The 18,596-nt window shown below is 37.2% G+C and overlaps 1 protein-coding gene across 1 annotated transcript in view; it reads left to right on the forward strand.

Annotated features, from left to right (window-relative positions):
• The first annotated feature begins 2,424 nt into the window (after positions 1 to 2,424).
• Positions 2,425 to 18,596, forward strand: part of SCNN1B (sodium channel epithelial 1 subunit beta) — an 86,848-nt gene continuing 70,676 nt past the window's right edge. Inside the window, exon 1 of the mRNA XM_074280365.1 lies at positions 2,425 to 2,563. The gene's annotated coding sequence lies outside the window, so the exon portion shown is untranslated. The remainder of the gene's footprint in view (positions 2,564 to 18,596) is intronic.

The raw sequence follows: 18,596 nt of genomic DNA on the forward strand, positions 1-18,596 counted from the left end.
TATACTTATTTTAAAAAACTCACAGACATTATCATAACCCCCCCCAAAAAACCAATAGGATTGACTAATTTCTTTTAGAAACTGGTGAAATGGATAGATTGCCAAATTATTATTCCTAGAAGACAATCCAGTCATGTCACTCTCCTACTTTAAAAAATCTTCAGTGGCAACCTATTTTCCCTAGAATAAAAAACAGAATCCTCAGAATGGCATTTTAAAACTGTCAGTGGTATTCCTGCTTTACCAATATTTGATATTACTCCTCTTCACACACTCCATTCTTATCAAACTGATTCACTATTTCCTGTACATGACATCCAAATTCTTGTTTCTTTGTCTTTCCTGAGCTTTCCCCCATGGTTGGAATGTCCTCCCTCTTCACCTCTGTTTATTAGAGTCCTTCAGATGCCACCTGTGGTCTTTGCTAATTACATCAGGTGAACTGAAAGAGAGGAGTCAAAAATGATATCAAGGTGGCACAGAATATTACACTTGGAAATTAATGACTTAGAGATCAGTTAGTCCAATCTCTCAATTAGTAGAGGAATACTTCTACCATCACCCCAACTCTTTGCATACTTCCAATGTCAGTCAACTATTTTACAAGCTAATTATTTTTACATTTGTTTTTAAAATTTGAGTTCCAGATTCTCTCCCTTCCTCCCCACAAGCACCCCTCTTTAAGAAGACATATGTGAAGTTAGACAAAACATTTCCATGAAAATCATATTGTGAAAATAAACATAGATCTTCCCCCGCCCCCCCCCAAAAAAAACCTCAAGGGGAAAAAAAAAGTATGCTTCAAACTGTATAACTGTATTCAGGCACAATAAGTTCTTTCTGTGGGTATGGATAGCATTTTTCAACATAAGTCGTTCAGAACAGTCACGAATGATTGTATTGTTGAGAATAGCAAAGCCATTCACAGCTGATGATTCCACAACATTGCTTTTACTTTGTACACAGTACATTTCACTTTGCTTGACTTCATGGAGGACTTTCCAGGTTTTTCTGAGAGCATCCTGTTCTTCATTTCCCATAGAACAAGAATATTCCATCATAATCACATAAATTTATTTATCCATTTCCCAAATGATGCATATCCCCTCCGTTTCCAATTCTTTGCCATGAGAAGAGAGCTGCTACAGCTATTTTTTGTACATATAAGTTCTTTTCCTTTAAAAAAAAATCTCTTTTGGGATTCATGCCCAGTAGTAATTACCCCAATTGTTAATTCTTTCTCTAGGCTTCAATTTTCCCTGCATTCTATTTATTTATGTATATATTGTATCCCCTCAGTAAAATGTAAACTTGTTTGAGGACAGGAAGTGATTTGCCTTGCCTTCGGTGCCCCATACAATGCCTTGTGTGTAATAGTTGCCCCCAAACGATTAATGAATTGAAAAACCCAAGTTCCATGTAGCCTGTGTACTTTCTGGTAAAGGCCGCTGCCTCTCAGTTCTTCCACTCTTTCCAGATGAAAGATAAATTCTCCTTGATGAAGCCAACCAGAAATGGATTTGTATTGCTTTTTGTCTCACTTTTGTCAGTTCTGCCTTCAAGCACCCCTCCCGCCTTCTTTTCCCATAGACCCAAGCTGCTAAAACAACTCCCCCAAACCTTGCCCGGGGAACAAGCACGGTGGCCCGAAGTGCTCCTTCACGGAATTGACACACCCTGCAAAGGTTCAGGTCTGCTAGGTACGGTAGAAATGGGAAAGTAGGTGAGGACAACAGCCAAGTCCAGAGGGCCCAAAAATAATGTAAAGGACACCGTACTTCGTGAGTTCTAGGGAACGGGCGAAAACAAAGATACATAAAATGCCCAGTCCCGGGCCACTCCTCGCTCCCCACCCAAAGCTGGAACCCTAGTGTGGGCTATGGAGCCCAGGCATCCCACATCTCCTTTGGCTGATATAGGACCATTAGAAAGTAAAGAACTCAAATTTTGCGGGAAAGTTATATGCAAAACAGCCTCTGGCCTTTCTAACCCGACCTGAGTGGCCTACACCCCAAGTGCCGAGCCCTGAGGTCCGATCCTACGTTGCAAAGGCCACAGGGTGGATCGTTCTCGGGTTAGGGGAGCAGAGCCAAAAACCTCAGTTTGCAGGCGGGCCGAGCCCGGGCAGGGCCAGGGCGGAGTGGGCTGAGCAGGGGAGGAAGAATGGCCCGCCAGCTGGGTCCAGAGTTCCCTTAGGCAATCTTCTGGGATCCCACGGCCAGATCAGGAATTGCCAGTCCCGGCCAGAAGACAACTCGCAGCTGACCCGCGGTGAGGTGCGTTGTGATCCGGAGCGCTAGCTATACAGCTGCCTAGCTCCCTCCCTCCCAGGATTTCCTCGCGTGGCCGCAGCCGGGCGCACACGCGCCCACGCCCTCCTCGGTCTCCCCCGCCCCCGGGCTCCCCGCCTCCGCCTCCTTTTCTGCCTTCCTCGGTCTTTCCCAGGACAGCGGCGGAGCAGGCTAAGGTAGCAGGTAGGGTGCCGAGCTACCCCAGCCTGCCGCCTGCCGTCTGACACCCGCCCAGGCGCATCCTCTCCGGAGCTGCCGCCGCTGCCGCCCAGGTAAGGTGGATCTCAGTCTGAAAGATACCCAACTAGGCTCTGGCACCCTTGTAGCTTCCAGGGAACTCTGGGGACCGGGACATCTAAATCCCGACCGGGTGCGAAGAGAGGAGGTGAGGGACGAAGGGGGAACTCAAGCCTTCCCGAAGGGAATCTTCCCTGGGAAAGCTCAGGCACCAGAGTGCCGTCAAGCGCCGGGAAGGGAGTACGGGTGCTCCGAAGGGAGAAAGTCAGTGGAAAGGAAGTCAAATCTGTGTTCCAGTACCACTTCAGCCCTAATTATCTGGCTCAGCCCCTGCCCTATTCTATGCCTCAGTTTCCCTAGTTGTGAATAGCGTGTGATCACTTGCCTGACCACTTGCCTTATTGATATCTTGTGAAGTTAACCAAACTTCATGGAGAAAAACACAAGACAGAAATGGGAGTGAAAAGAATTTTACCCATCCGAATAATCTGCCCTCAGGACTTGACTTAACCCAGTCAATTCTAGTGTCCACTATGGCGGGGGCGGAGAGGCGGGGAAGGTGGGGAGAGTTGAAAAGTTCCATTCTGTTGAAATTCACCAATCTCCTTTGCCCAACTATCCTTGGAAATCATAAATTCTTGCATTAAATAGTCAGTAGTAAAAATCAAAAGGTAGGATACAGGAGACAGCTATGAACATATAATTCCGGAGATGCTAAGAAAAGCATACCCCATTCCACTCGAACGCGTGTGCGCACGTACACACACACATACACACATACACACACACACACATACACACATACACACACACACACAAAAAAAAAAAAACCTAGATTGTATGTATGTGTCTGATGTTCTAGCTTGGGAGAAGTAGAGAATTGCCTCAATATTCTGTTCGGGTTCCTGGAATTGGATATTTTTTATATAGATATAGATATATCCCCAGATATTTTATATAGATATAGATATTGTAGATTGAACCAAAGGCGTGGGGATAGTTTTGACCATAAGGCATAGCCTTGACTTGAAAAATAACAGGATGTGTTGTACTTTTATAACTTCTTGCAAGTCACCTCAAAGACCACCTAGAACAGGCCTTCTTATACTTTTTCCCACTCACGATCCCTTTTTGCCAGAGAAATTTTTATGTGGCCCCTAGGTATGTAAGAATATAAAATAGATATACAAATAAAACATTTACTGATAATAAATCATAATTTTGCAATTCCTACAGTTACCAGACTTTTTTTTTTAATCAGGTAAGTATATTTATTTAAATAAACAGAAGTTTTATGGGTGAGGGTAGATGATATAATGTGCAATAAAAGTGGTCTCTTTGACTCTTTAGTGAGACAAAGTCTTAGCTTAATCAATTAGTGAAAGTCTATTCTGTTTGGAAATCAAAGGACATCTCTGAAACTGTTACCAGACTTCTTAGGAGATCAGGAATCACAATTTAAGAAACTGGGAATTCTGATAAATTCTCCAAGTCCAGTCTCTCATATTAATTCTTTGATTTGTCCACAAATCATTTCTATATGGAGTATTCTCCTTTTATAAAGATGGGGTAGGGGGGTAAATTGAGACAGAAAATTTATTAAGTAAGCAGCAAAATAAGTTCTTCAGCCCAGAAATTAAAACATCAGAAATGCTATTCTGGTTCATCCATATGAGCCATTATACTGTCTAGAATTCTGCTTGACCTGGAAGTAGAACTCTTTGGGGAGAGCAGGATAGCACAGGAGAAAGCACAAGGACTCAAAAGACTTAGGTTTTAAGCCCAGCTCTGCCACTCATTATTTATTTATTAGTTTGTTTTTATTTTTTCCCTGAGGCTGGGGTTAAGTGACTTGCCCAGGGTCACACAGCCAGGACGTGTTAAGTGTCTGAGGTCAAATTTGAACTCAGGCCCTCCTGACTTCAGGGCTGGTGCTCTATTTGAATTCCAAATTCTCTCCCTTCTTTCACCCCCTCCTCCTGTACATGAGAAGCCTGCCACCATGTGTAGCTTTGGGCAAATAACTTCTATGGGCCTTAGTTTCCTCAAGTGGAAAATGAGAGGATTAGTCTAGAATAAATTACTTATAAGGGCTCCTAGATGTCTGAAAAAACAGGATTTTTGTGTGTGGTTTGTCCTTATCATTAAACTCTAATGGAAGAATGGGGAATAGGCCTGGGGACCAGATCTGTTATTTCTTTACTAAAAAGGACCCTGACATTCAACAAGGCTTTACTAAACTTTGTGTATTAAGCACTTTGCTAAGCCTTGAGAATACAAAGAAAACCTCCCTTGCCCCACCCCCAAAAGGCCTTAAGGAATTCACATTTCAATAGTGGGTAGAAAGCATACAAACAATTCTGTATGTCTAAGATATAGACAGTATAAATCAAAGGTAATTTCTGTGGGAAGATGCTCGGATCTAGGGGAACTGAGGAAAGTGTCTTATTACTGAAGGTGGGACTTTAGCTGAGATATGAAGGAAGCCAGGAGGTGGAGCTGAGAAAAGAGGATTCCACAACTGTCAGTGAAAATGCAAAATCAGGATATAATGAACAGTAGAGGAAGACAGTGTCGTTGCTTTGTAGAGTAAGTATGTAAAAAGGAGCAAAGTGTAAAAAGACTGGAGAAGAAAGGTAGCAAGTTGTAAAAAGCTTTAAAAGCCAAACAGAGAGTTTTATCTTGGAGGTAATAGGAACCACTGGAATTTACTGGGTAAGGAAATGACTTGTGTTTAAGGAAAAAATTACTTGTCAGCTGTGGAGAAGATGAATTATTGGGGAGGGACTTGAGGAAGAAGGCTATTACAATTGTCTAGGCAAGAAGTGATTAGGCTCTGTGCCAGTATGATAGTAGTTGTCAAAGAAAAGGAGTCACAAGTAAAAAAAAATTCCATCCATCAATGTAGTTCAGCACCTTCTTGGGAAACTTATAGCCAGAGTACTAGTTAGTTGCCTAGAGCATTGAGAGGTTAAATGATGATGATAGTCAGTATGTGCCAGTCTTCCTAGGTTCAAAGACTGACTCTTTCCACTATTCTAGATCATCCATAACATTTAACTTTGTCAATTGACCCATTACAAACCTGCCATTCATTTTCAAAACTATTTCTGTTACTAGTTATCTTTCAGCCTACCAACATGTCATGGGATAACATGTTCTACAAATTTATCATTTACTGGGTGAACTAGGACTATTTTCTGAATTAAATTCATCTGTCTCTCAAACTACTAGGGTTTCTTCCACCCTGACTCTTCCCCTTCCCATAGTGCTAGGCAGTGCATGTTCTCCATGCTCTTCTCTGCTTGTTTGTAAAACTCAAAACAAATCCAGCTTTTCCTCTTCTTTAGACTCACACATCCTAAAAGTAAGGGAAGGTGTGGAAATTTAAACATACCTAGAAACATAATCAAATAATAATCAGTGCTTTTTCCAAGGATCAGAACCACTGTTTTTGTTCTAAGGATTAATGTCTCCCCTGTGGGAACAAGACTTCTGGGAAAAAAGTATCTGAGCCAGTCTTTTTGATGAAGGTTTTATAGATATAAGAAGTTGGAGTTGGGGGACTATGGAATAGGAAGTTTTAAATTCCCAATTAACTTCCTTTATTGTGCAATCTGCTTTTGAAAGAAAAAAAATTTATTTTATCATTTGTTTTTATACCATAGTCATCCCCCCAATGAGGTAACAAAGAAAACCATTTAAGAAGACTAGGAATTTGTCTTTCCCCATGTTAATTGCTAAAAACCCTTTTCTTTGCTAAAAAACCTTTATGGATTTAGCCCACTGTTAGTAGAGTAACAAAATCTTTGCCCCTTATCTTAAGGGAAGAAAGACATTTAAACAAAATAATCAATCAACAAACTTTTACCAGCTATTGCCATTGCCAGATACCATGCTAAATGCTGAAGATTCAAAAAAGGCAAAAGAAAGTCAATATCTGTCATATTCCACATCCTAAGTCCACTTCCTTTTTAATAAGGATAGACAGATATTGTCTTCAATTCCCCAGACCAAGACTGAGCTTGGTATAAATGCCTTTTATAATCCTTATGCATGTTATTCTCTTGATTCTGCTCAGCTCACTCTTCATCAATTTATATGTGTTGTTATACTCAATCCATCATTTCCTAATGATATTCTATTCATTTATGTACTGCATTTGCTTTAACTGTTCTCCAATTCACTTACATTCACTTCAAGCATTTTTAAGTGTTAACTGCAGGCCAGATACTGTGCAACAAAACTGTAATAATCTCTGTTCTCAAAGACTCTTATATTCTCTTGGAGATCTGTCATCAATGGATACCTACTCTGTTTACAATTCTTGAAAGAAAATGTGCAGCCCGACTAGCACAATGATCTTTAGGCTCAGCCCAACAGTCTAATTATCTGTGCCAGACCTTTAGAGAGTAAGTCAGTTTGCCCCAGGGTGGGATGAATGGAACAACCAAGACTCATTTGAAAATCTTGGTCAGCTGAGACCTGAGTTCATCTTTGCACTGGTACCATCTATAAAAAAATATTATCCTTTGGAGTGGTCCCTTTCCTGAAAACAGAAATCTTTACACTCAAAGGCTAGGGTATTAGGTATTATCTTTAACAGGGAATGACACACCCCAGCATTTGCTGTCTGGAAAAACCTGTGCTCCTGGGTTGGAGAGCAGGGATGATACTATTTAGGGAAGAGATTCACACAAGTTGATTGTCATCTTCCCAAAATACATATACATATAGTCCTTCCCCCTTCTTTCCTTTTTCTGCACATTGTGCCTTAATTTTGTCTTGCTACTGGACGTCCATGATTGGAAGAGAGAGTAAGACTGATAACTTTGTGCATCTCTGGGTCACTTAAATCCAGTTCACACGCCACTTTAGATATTACCCTGTGGTCTTTGAATGTCTTTGAACAACCACCCAATGGGTACATGAGTGAATGTGTGTCTGCTTTGAAAAGAATAGGTTTTTATACATCTCAAGCCTTTGTTTACTTTCTGAACTCTTATAAGCATAACTCTGCTTAGTAATAGGCCTCCTCCCAAAAATATCCCCAGGCTTATTATCACCTTGACCTTATTATGCCCATCCTAATTTATACCACAGAGATGTTCCAGTAGGGAAATATTTAGTTCTGACAAATTCCAACTTGCTGATCTTGAGAAAGTTTGTCTCCTCTTCTCTTATAGTCACTGAGGTGCTCCCTTGGGTTTCTAAAGATAATTGTGGTTTCTAGATTGTTTATTTCTTCTTTGTAGCCCCATCACTTTGCCCAATGCTTTGCATTAGGCACAGCAAGCAATCAACAGGCATTTATTTAACACTTTGCAAGAATTCAGTAATATCTTAGGCACAAAAATAAAAAGAATTCTGATTAATTTCACCTTCTCAACTTCTAAGATGCTTCATTCTCAGTGGCCCTATAACCTGATGAGTTCTTTTTGGAACCTCCACTTTAAGGTTCCGTTTTGAGTCAGCCCAGGTCAGCCTTCTGTTCACTCCTTTGCTCCTCTCCTAGCATGCTCAATTCTGACTCTCTAGTCTTCTCCTCCATCCCCTTTTACTGATACATTTTGCTTTTCAGTTCCCTTTGTCTACCCTCATTTGAATGTAAGCTTCTTGAAGGCAGCAACTATATTTTTTGCTATCTCCAGGACAGCACAGTCCCTGACACATAGCAAGCATTTAAAATATTGATTGATTGAAATAGTCCCTGCCTTTTAGAATCTTATATTCTCTCATACATTAAATAACTCTTAGTTGTATCTATATAAATTGAATTGTGGGTTTATTTAAATTTGTCATTTTAATGGACACAAGAGAGTCTAGAGCCAGGAATGGTTTTAATCAAAAATATCAGATAAGCTGCGTAATGGATATAAAACTAAGTTTCTTTTTTCCTTCACCTTCCTTCATCTTTACACTCCCACACTCTCAGAAATACCCAAGCCAACAGCCCTCTGAGTAACAACTAGCATTTTAAAATTTCCTATATGCAAAATTCTAGAGGGTTCACAAGGATAATTTTTTTTTCAAAAATCTTAGTCTCCCATGAGTTTAGATTTTAACCCACTGGTATCAACCTCAAATAGAAATGGAGGTCACTAAGTTATATACAAGGATCCCCATGGGCCACATGATAACTTAGTTTTAAATGCAATATTATCTATGTTTATTGTATTTTTACTCATTTTGTCAATATTTCCCAATTCCATTTAATCTGGTTCGGTGGTACTCAATATAGTGGGCTGTGTGTTTCATATCTTTGGTCTAATAGCACATACCGTGTTTCCCCGATAATAAGACCTATCCTGAAAATAAGACACCCACATACTCTTTAATATTCCGCTAAAATAAGCCCTCCCCCGAAAATAAGCCCTATCGAACTTACTATGAAAACGGTCATCATGGTGATCCCCTGCGCTATATGCTGCGTAGCGGTACCTTCAGTAAGCAGCGCCGCCCTCCCCTCCCGGGTGAAACGCACGTCGCGCTCCGAGCTGCATCCAATCAGAGCTGCAGCAGTGAGCGCGTCATCCTCTTCTTCCCTGGTGATTTGCTTGCTGGCGCTACTGAGAGCAGCGCCGCGGAGTAGAGCTGAGACAGGACCATCTAAAAACTCGGTAAGTTCAGTAAGCGATGGAGAATAAAATAAGCACTCAGGGGGCATGATGGAGGCTAAAGGGGGCATGATGGAGGCTAAAATGGGCATGATGGAGGATAAAAGGGGCATGATGGAGGATAAAATAAGCCCTCCCCTGAAAATAAGCCCTCTGGTGTTTTTTAGTCCCAAAAAAATAATAAGACAGTGTCTTATTATCGGGGAAACACGGTATAAGACACATACAAAATAGATCATGATAAAATTTCCAATTTAGCCTCTATGTAGCTTATTTATACATAGTTATTTACATGTTGTCTCCTCCATTAGATGGTGATGTCCTCAAGAAGACCTTTACCTTTCTTTATATCTCTAGCACTTAATACAGTATCTGGTACATAGTAGGTATAATGTTGATTTAGTATTAAATGCCTAAGAGTACAAAGTCCTATGAGAGTTTCAGGAAGGAAAGATAGTTTCCAGTTATGAGGGTAGGGAGGCTTCATGAAAGAAGTGGTAGTTTAGCTGGGATTTGAAGGATGGATAAGATTTCAACAAGTTGGAAACATTCCAAGAGGAGTAGGAGCATGAACAAAAACATAGATGGAAATTTTAAGACAGTCACTGATCCAGTTTAACTAGAGCCTAGATATAAGAAGTAAGGCTAGAAAGATAAATTAGAGTCAAATTATGGAGAATGCTGGACTAAGGATTTTGTCTTTACTACTTTTTTACTTTCTACTGAAGTAGACACTGGAAGCCACTAAAGGTTGGTTGGGGGTTTTTTTCTATTTTTTTTTAACATTTTTATTTGAAGTTTTAAGTTCCAAATTCTCTCTCTCCTTCCCTCCCTTCCCCCCTCCCCTTCTTGGTAGACAATCAGGCTATACATGTTCAATTATGTTAAATATTTCCATATTAGTTATTTTGTACAAGAATACACACATAAAAAATGAAAAAATAAAAAATAACATGCTTCAATCTGTATGCAATCAATATCAGTTCTTTCTATGGAGGCAAATAGTATGATTTATCATTAGATCTTTATGTTTGTCTTGGATCATTATATTGCTAAGAATAGTTAAGTCATTCACAATTCTTCATCAAAAATACTGTTGTTACTGCATACAATGTTTTCCTGGTTCTGTTGATCAAAAATCATCCTGCTTGTCACTTCTTATAACAATAATATTCTGTTACAATCATAAACATACAGCTTGTTTAGTCATTCTTCAATTGATGGGCATTCCTTCAATTTGCAATTCTTAGCCACCACAAAAAAGAGCTACTATAAATAGTTTTGTATAAATTGGAACTTTTCCCTTTTTAGGGATGTCTTTGGGATATAGAATTAGTACATTTTTCGCAACAGTATTTTTGTGTTCCAGTTTTCCCATATCCCCTCCAATACCCAACATTTTCCTTTTTTTGTCATATTAGCCAATCTGATAGGTGTGATGTGATATCTCAGAGTTGTTTTAATTTGCATTTTTCTAATCAATAGTGATTTGGAGCATTTTTCATGTGACTATAGATAACTTTGATTTATGTATGTATATACATCTACATTTTTAATATTTTTATTTCCTCCAGTTACATATAAAACAATTTTACATTTGTTTTTGAAAAGTTTGCATTCCAGATTTTCTCCCTTCCTTTTCCACTCCTACCTCCCATTAAAAAGGCACATATGAAGTTATACAAAACATTTCTAGAAAAATCATGTTGTGAAAGAAAACATAAATTCCATCCCCTCAAAAAATAACCCTTAAGAAAAATAAAGTTTAAAAAAAAAGTATGTTTCAATCTTCATTCAGACACAATCAGTTCTTTCTCTGGATATGAATAGCATTTTTCATCATAAGTCCTTCAGAGTAGTTTTAGATCATTGTGTTGCTGAGAATAGTAAAGTCATTCACAGCTGATCATCCCCCAATATTGCTATTACTTTGTGCACAGTACATTTCGCTTTGCTTGACTTCATGGAGGACTTTCCAGGTTTTTCTGAGAGCATCCTGCTCATTTCCCATAGAACAAGAATATTCCATCATAATCACATAACACAATTTATTCAACCTTCCCTAGTTGATGGGCATACCTCCAGTTTCCAATTCTTTGCCTTGAGAAGAGAGCTGCTATAAGAGAGCTGTATATATAGGTTCTTTTCCTTTTTTTAAAATTTCCTTTGAGATTCATGCCTAGTAGTGGCAAGGATAGGAATGATTTTATAGTCCTTTGGGCATAGTTCTTATCTTTTAATCATTTATCAATTGGGAAATGATATATATATATAATATATATTATATATGTATATATATATATATATATATAAATTTGACTCAGTTGTCTATACATCTGAGAAATAAGGCCTTCATCAGAGAAACTTCCTTCAAAATTCTTTCCCTTTCCCATTCTCCCACTCTATTTCTCTCTTACCCCTTAATTTTATTTCTTTTTTTGTTTTGTTTTTGTTTTTTTTTCAACATCAATCAAAATCTTTATTATATTTAGAATTTTTTATAATATTATCCCTTGTATTCATTTTTCCAAATTATCCCCCCCTCCCTCCACTCCCTCCCCCCATGACAGGCAATCCCATACATTTTACATGTGTTACAATATAACCTAGATACAATATATGTGTGTAAATACCATTTTCTTGTTGCACATTAAGTATTAGATTCCAAAGGTATAAGTAACCTGGGTAGATAGACAATAGTGCTAACAATTTACATTCACTTCCCAGTGTTCCTTCTCTGGGTGTAGTTATTTCTGTCCATCATTGATCAACTGGAAGTGATTTGGATCTTCTTTATGTTGAAGATTTCCACTTCCATCAGAATACCTCTTCATACAGCATTGAAGTGTACAGCGATCTTCTGGTTCTATTCATTTCACTCAGCATCAGTTGATTTAAGTCTCTCCAAGGCTCTCTGTATTCCTCCTGCTGGTCATTTCTTACAGAGCAATAATATTCCATAACCTTCATATACCATAATATACCCAACCATTCTCCAATTGATGGACATCCATTCATCTTCCAGTTTCTAGCTACAACAAAAAGAGCTGCCACAAACATTTTGGCACACACAGGCCCCTTTCCGCTCTTTAGTATTTCTTTGGGATATAAGCCCAATAGCAGCAATGCTGGGTCAAACAGTATGCACAGTTTGATAACTTTTGGGGCATAGTTTCAAATTGCTCTCCAGAATGGCTGGATTCTTTCACAACTCCACCAACAATGTATCAGTGTCCCAGTTTTCCCACATCCCCTCCAACATTCATCATTATTTGTTCTTGTCATCTTAGCCAATCTGACAGGTGTGTAGTGGTATCTCAGAGTTGTCTTAATTTGCATTTCTCTGATCAGTAGTGATTTGGAACACTCTTTCATATGAGTGGATATAGTTTCAATTTCATCATCTGAGAATTGTCTGTTCATATGCTTTGACCATTTATTGATTGGAGAATGGTTTGATTTCTTATAAATTAGGGTCAGTTCTCTATATATTTTGGAAATGAGACCTTTGTCAGAACCTTTAACTTTAAAAATATTTTCCCAATTTGTTACTTCCCTTCTAATCTTGTTTGCATTAGTATTGTTTGTACAGAAACTTTTTAGTTTGATGTAATCAAAATCTTCTATTTTGTGATCAATAATGATCTCTAGTTCTCCTATGGTCATAAATTCCTTCCTCCTTCACAGGTCTGAAAGGTAGACTATTTTCTGTTTCTCTAATCTATTTATTATCTCCCTCTTTATGCCTAAATCATGGACCCATTTTGATCTTATCTTGGTATATGGTGTTAAGTGTGGATCCATATCTAGTTTCTGCCATACTAATTTCCAGTTTTCCCAACAGTTTTTTTTCCGAATAATGAATTTTTATCCCTAATGTTGGTATCTTTGGGTTTGTCAAAGATTAGATTGCTATAGATGTACCCTTTTTTGACCTTTGTATCTAATCTGTTCCACTGATCTACCGGTCTATTTTGTAGCCAATACCAAATGGTTTTGGTGACTGCTGCTATATAATATAGCTTTAGATCAGGTACACTTAGACCACCTTCCTCTGACTTTTTTTTCATTAGTTCCCTTGAAATTCTCGACCTTTTATTCTTCCATATGAATTTTGTTGTTATTTTTTCTAGGTCATTAAAATAATTTCTTGGGAGTCTGATTGGTATAGCACTAAATAAATAGATTAGTTTGGGGAGTATTGTCATCTTTATTATATTCACTCAGCCTATCCAAGAGCACTGAATGTCTTTCCAATTATTTAAATCTGACTTTATTTTTGTGACAAGTGTTTTGTAATTTTTCTCATATAATTCCCGACTATTCTTTGATAGATGGATTCCCAAATACTTTATACTCTCAACATTTGTTTGGAATGGAATTTCTCTTTGTATCTCTTGCTGTTGCATTTTGTTGGTGATATATAAAAATGCTGAGGATTTATGTGGATTTATTTTGTATCCTGCCACTTTGCTAAAATTCTGAATTATTTCTAACAGCTTTTTAGCAGAGTCTTTGGGGTTCTCTAAGTATACCATCATGTCATCTGCAAAGAGTGAATTTTATTTCTTTAGATATCCTAACTCCCATAATGATGATAAAATTCTTTTGACTTACAAGTATCTCCTTCCACTTAGGAAAGTAAACTTTATTAAATCCCTTATAATTTTCCTTTCCTGATTACCCCTTTATGGTTCTCCTGAGTTTTGTATTTGAAAATCAAATTTTCTATTCCACTCTGGTCTTTTCATCATGAGTGCTTGAAAGTCCTATATTTTATTGAATTTCCACCTTTTCCTCTGAAGAATTATACTCAGGTTAGCTGTATAGATGATTCTTAGTTGTAATTCAAGCTCAATTGCTCTCTGGAACATCATATTCCAAGCCCTCTGGTCTTTTAATATAAAAGCAGCTAAATCTTGTGTTATCCTGACTGTTACTCTACTATACTTGAATCGTTTCTTTCTGAATGCTTGCAATATTTTCTCCTTACCTGGGAATTCTGGAAACTGACTATGGAATTCTGGAATTTGACTATAATATTGCTGAGAGTTTTCCTTTTGGGATCTCTTTCAGGAGGTTATCAGTGGATTCTCTCAATTTCTTATTTTACCATCTGATTCTAGAATTCAGTACAGTATCCCTTGATAATTTCTTGAAAGATGATGTCTAGGCTCTTATTTTGATCTTGGCTTTCAGGTAGGCAAATAATTTTCAAATTATCTCTCCTGATTTTATTTTCCAGGTCAGTTGTTTTCCAAGTTGTTTCACATTGTCTTCTATTTTTCATTCTTTTGATTTTGTTTTATTGTTTCTTGATTTCTCACAAAGTTATGAGTTTTCATTTGCTCAAGGCATTATTTTCCTCAGCGAGTCTTTGTACCTCCTTTTCCACTTGGACAACTTTGCTTTTTAAGGCATTCTTCTCATTAGCTTTTTGTATTTCCTTTTGTACCACTCTCAATTCTTTTCCCAATTTTTCCTTTATCTCTCTTACTTGATTTTCAAAATCCCTTTTTAATACTCTCATTCTTTTTTTTTTTTTTTTGAGGCTTTGTATGTAGGAACTTTGACTTTGTTATCTTCTTCTGAGTGTGTGTTTTGTTCTCCCTTGTAACCATAGTAACTTTCTATTGTCTGAATTTTTTCCTGTTGTCTGCTCATTTTCCTAGCCAATTACTTGGCTTGTTAAAGTAGAATTCCATTTCCAGAGTAGAGGGTACAATGTCCCAAGCTTCAGGGGTTTGGTGCAACTGTTTTCAGAGATCCTTCTAGGGAACTGACCACAAATACTCTTTTCACCCTGAAACTGTGAGGAGGGTCCCCACTCCATTGTAACTGTAACATCTAGTGTAATAAAGCAACAGAGTTTTTCCTCAGGGCTGGTAGAGAGAGACCTCCTGTGAGCTGAGGGCTTTGGGATCTGTAGCCACCACTATGCTTGTACCCACTCCTGGTTTGTTGGTTTCCCAGTTTCCCAAGGCCCTCTCACCCTATTGACATATACTTTCCAAGTAATCTTTTTTGTCTCTGAGTTAAGAGCTCTAGAAATTGCCAATATTGCTGCTGATTCAGGGACCCCAAGGCCCACTTCTGCTTTGCTGGTGCCCAGGTAAAGCTGGGGCTGATCTAGCTTGCACTCATACAACACACTAGTCTTCCACCTTAGTCCTGCAGTCCTTTTCTGCTGACATTCTAAGTTGTTTTAAGCTGGAAAATCATTCTACTTTGTCTTTTTGTGTGTTCTGATACTCTAAAAATAGCTTAGAGTCATTGTTTAAAAGTCATGAATTTAAAAGCATGGGCTTGAAGAAGAGTTTGGTGAGTTCCTGCCTTTACTCCACCATCTTTGCTCCCACTTTGATTTCTTCTTGTGAAAACTGCCTGTTCAAATCCTTTGACCATTTATCAATTAGGAAATAATTTGTATTTTTATAAATTTGACTCAGCAGAAAACTAGAATTAAAAAAACTCTGCAACAAATATCCTTAATAAAGGTGCCAAACCCTCTAAATTTTTCCAGTTTTCTGCTTTCCGTATAATTTCAGTTGCATTGGTTTTGTTTGTTCAAAACTTTAATTTTACATAATCAAAATGATCTATTTTATATTTTGTGATGCTTTCTATATCCTCTTTGATTGTAAATTCTTTTCTCATCCATAAATCTGACATAAGCTATTCCATACTCTCTTAATTGCTTGTGGTATCATCTTTTAGATGTAAATTATGTCCCCATTTTGACCTTATCTTGGTAGGGGGTATAAGAAGTTCATCTATACCTAGTTTCTGCCACAGTGAGTTTCCATTTTTCCCAGCAGTTTTTGTCAAATAATGAGTTTTTGTTCCAGAACCTTGGATCTTTCTGTTTATCCAAATTATACCAAATTACTATGGTCATTTACTATAAAGTAATTTGTACCTAATCTATTCTGTTGATTCACCACTCTATTTTTTTTGCCAGTATTAGATTATTTTGATAATTATCATTTTATAATACAATTTGAGATCTGATACAGCTAGACAATAGATATTTAATCTCTATTATTAAATAATAGAGGTGATAGTGGGCATCCTTGTTTCACTCCTGATTTTATTGTAAAGGCTTCTAGCTTATCCTCATTACAGAGGATGATTAATGATGCTTTTAAAATAAGTAGTATTTATTATTTTAAGGTAAGATCCACTTATTACTGTGTTTTCTAGCATTTTAAATAAGAATGGGTATTATATTTTGGCAAAGGCTTTTTAAAAAAAATATCCTTGAGCTTTTGTTCTTCCAGATCAATTTTGTTGCTATTTTTTCTAGCTCTATATAGGAGCTGGAAATAGGAATAGCAATAGGAATTTGTTTTGACAGGTAGACTTCCAAGTATTTTACATTGTCTATGATTATTTAAATGGACTTATCTAACTCTTGCTGCTGGACTTTGTTGGCAGTATATAGAAATTTTCTGATTTATATGAGTTTATTTTTTATCCTTCATCTTTGCTAAAGTTATTAATAACTTCAAGTAGTTTTTTTTCAGTTGATTCTTTAGGATTTTCTAAGTATAACATCATATCATCTTCAGAGAGTGATAATTTTGTTTCTTTATTGCTTGTCTAATTCCTTTAATTTCCTTTTCTTATTGCTATAGCTAACATTTTTAGTACAATATTAAAAATTAGAGGCGATAGTGGGCATTTTTGCTTCACTCTTGATTGAATTGTGAAGGCTTCTAGCTTATCTCCATTACAGAGAATGCTTGCTGATGCTTTTAGATAAAGGTAAGCTTTTTTTTTTTTTTTTTTTTTTAAGGTAAGCTCCATTTATTCCTATGTTTTCTAGCATTTTTAATAGGAATGAGTGCTGTATTTTGTCAAAGGCTTTTTCTCATCTATTAATATAATCATATGATTGTTGTTGGTTTTGCTATTGATATGTCAATTATATTGATGATTATCCTAATATTGAACCCGCCTGGTATTGAACCATTCCTGGTATGAATCCTACCTAGTTCTCTCCTTTAAATATCCATTTTCCCCCCATGAAAAATTATATTCAGTTTTTCTTTGTAGGTAATTCTTAGTTATAATCCCAATTTCTTTCCCTTCCAGGACATTGCATTCCAAGCCCTCTGATTCTTTAATGTAGAAGTTGCCAAATCCTATGTAGTCCTGACTAGCTCTAGAGTTTTTGCATTTGTCTTGTTGGCTGATTGCAATGCTTTCTCCTTGATCTGTAAACTCTGGAATTTGGTTATATTGTACCTACGAGTTTTCATTTTAGGATCTTTCAGGCATTTACCAATGGATTCTTTCAATTCCTATTTTGTCCTCAGGTTCTAACATATCAGGGCAGTTTTCTTTGATAATTTCTTGAAAGATCTTTTTTTATCATGGCTTTCAAGTAGTCCAGTAATTTTTATATTATCTCTTTTAGATTTGTTTTCTAGGTAATTTGCTTTTTCAATGAAAATTTTCATATTTGTTTTTTACCTTTTAAATTTTGTTTTATTATATCTTGATGTCTCATAGAGTTATTAGTTGCTACTTGTTTGATTCTAATTTTTAAGGAATGATTTTCTTCAGTGAGCTTTTGTATTTTCTTTTTTCATTTGACCAATTCTATTTTTTAGGAGTTATTTTCCGTGGTAAATTTTTATATATTTTTCCCATGTTATTGACTCTTTGTTCATGATTTCCTTGCATTACTCTCATTTCTTTTCCCAGTTTTTCTTCTACTTTTCTAATTTACTTCTTAAAATTCTTTTTAAGCTCTTCCAAGAATTCTTTATGGGCTTAAGATCAAATTTCATATTTCTTTGAGATTTTACATGTAGCCATTTTGATACTGTTGTCCTCTTCTTAGTTTATGCTTTATCCTCCCTATTACCATAAGTAACTTTCTATAGAGAGGCTCTTTTTTTTTTTTTTTTTTTTTTTGTTGTTGTTGTTGTTGTTTTTGCTCATTTTTTTTTCCTGCCTTTTTGGGTGATTTGGTGTTTTTATGTGAGAGCTGGGCTCTGATCCTTCATTGTCCCAGACTTTTTGTTCTGAGGCTCTGTATCTTACTGGAGGACTTAACTACTTGTTTTCTCTAGAGAACAGGTTTCTTTCTGGCTTACAGTAGGGAGTTGGGTGTCCTTATTATCCTTCCTTGGGCGTAGAATTTAGCTGCTGACTTAGTTCACGTATGGGGCTTTGCTGCTAGATTGCTATAGTTAAAAAAAAAAAAAAAAAAAAAAAAAAAAAAAAAAAAAGGCTTTCCCTTGGAAGCAGAATCTTGTTGCTGGTCTTCACCAGGAGTGGAGCCCTGCTGCTGGGTTGTTATAAAATAGGCTCTCTCTGCTAGAAGACTTATTGGTGGCCATCCCTGAAGCATATTGGTCAGCAATAGGGTCAAGCCCTCAATAGTGGCTTGTGCTGGAAGTGGAGTTGCTGGGGTAGGGCCTTGCTATGCTGTACAGAG

This window comes from Sminthopsis crassicaudata, chromosome 1 (assembly GCF_048593235.1).
Source record: "Sminthopsis crassicaudata isolate SCR6 chromosome 1, ASM4859323v1, whole genome shotgun sequence".
In the NCBI taxonomy this organism is placed as follows: Eukaryota; Metazoa; Chordata; class Mammalia; order Dasyuromorphia; family Dasyuridae; genus Sminthopsis; species Sminthopsis crassicaudata.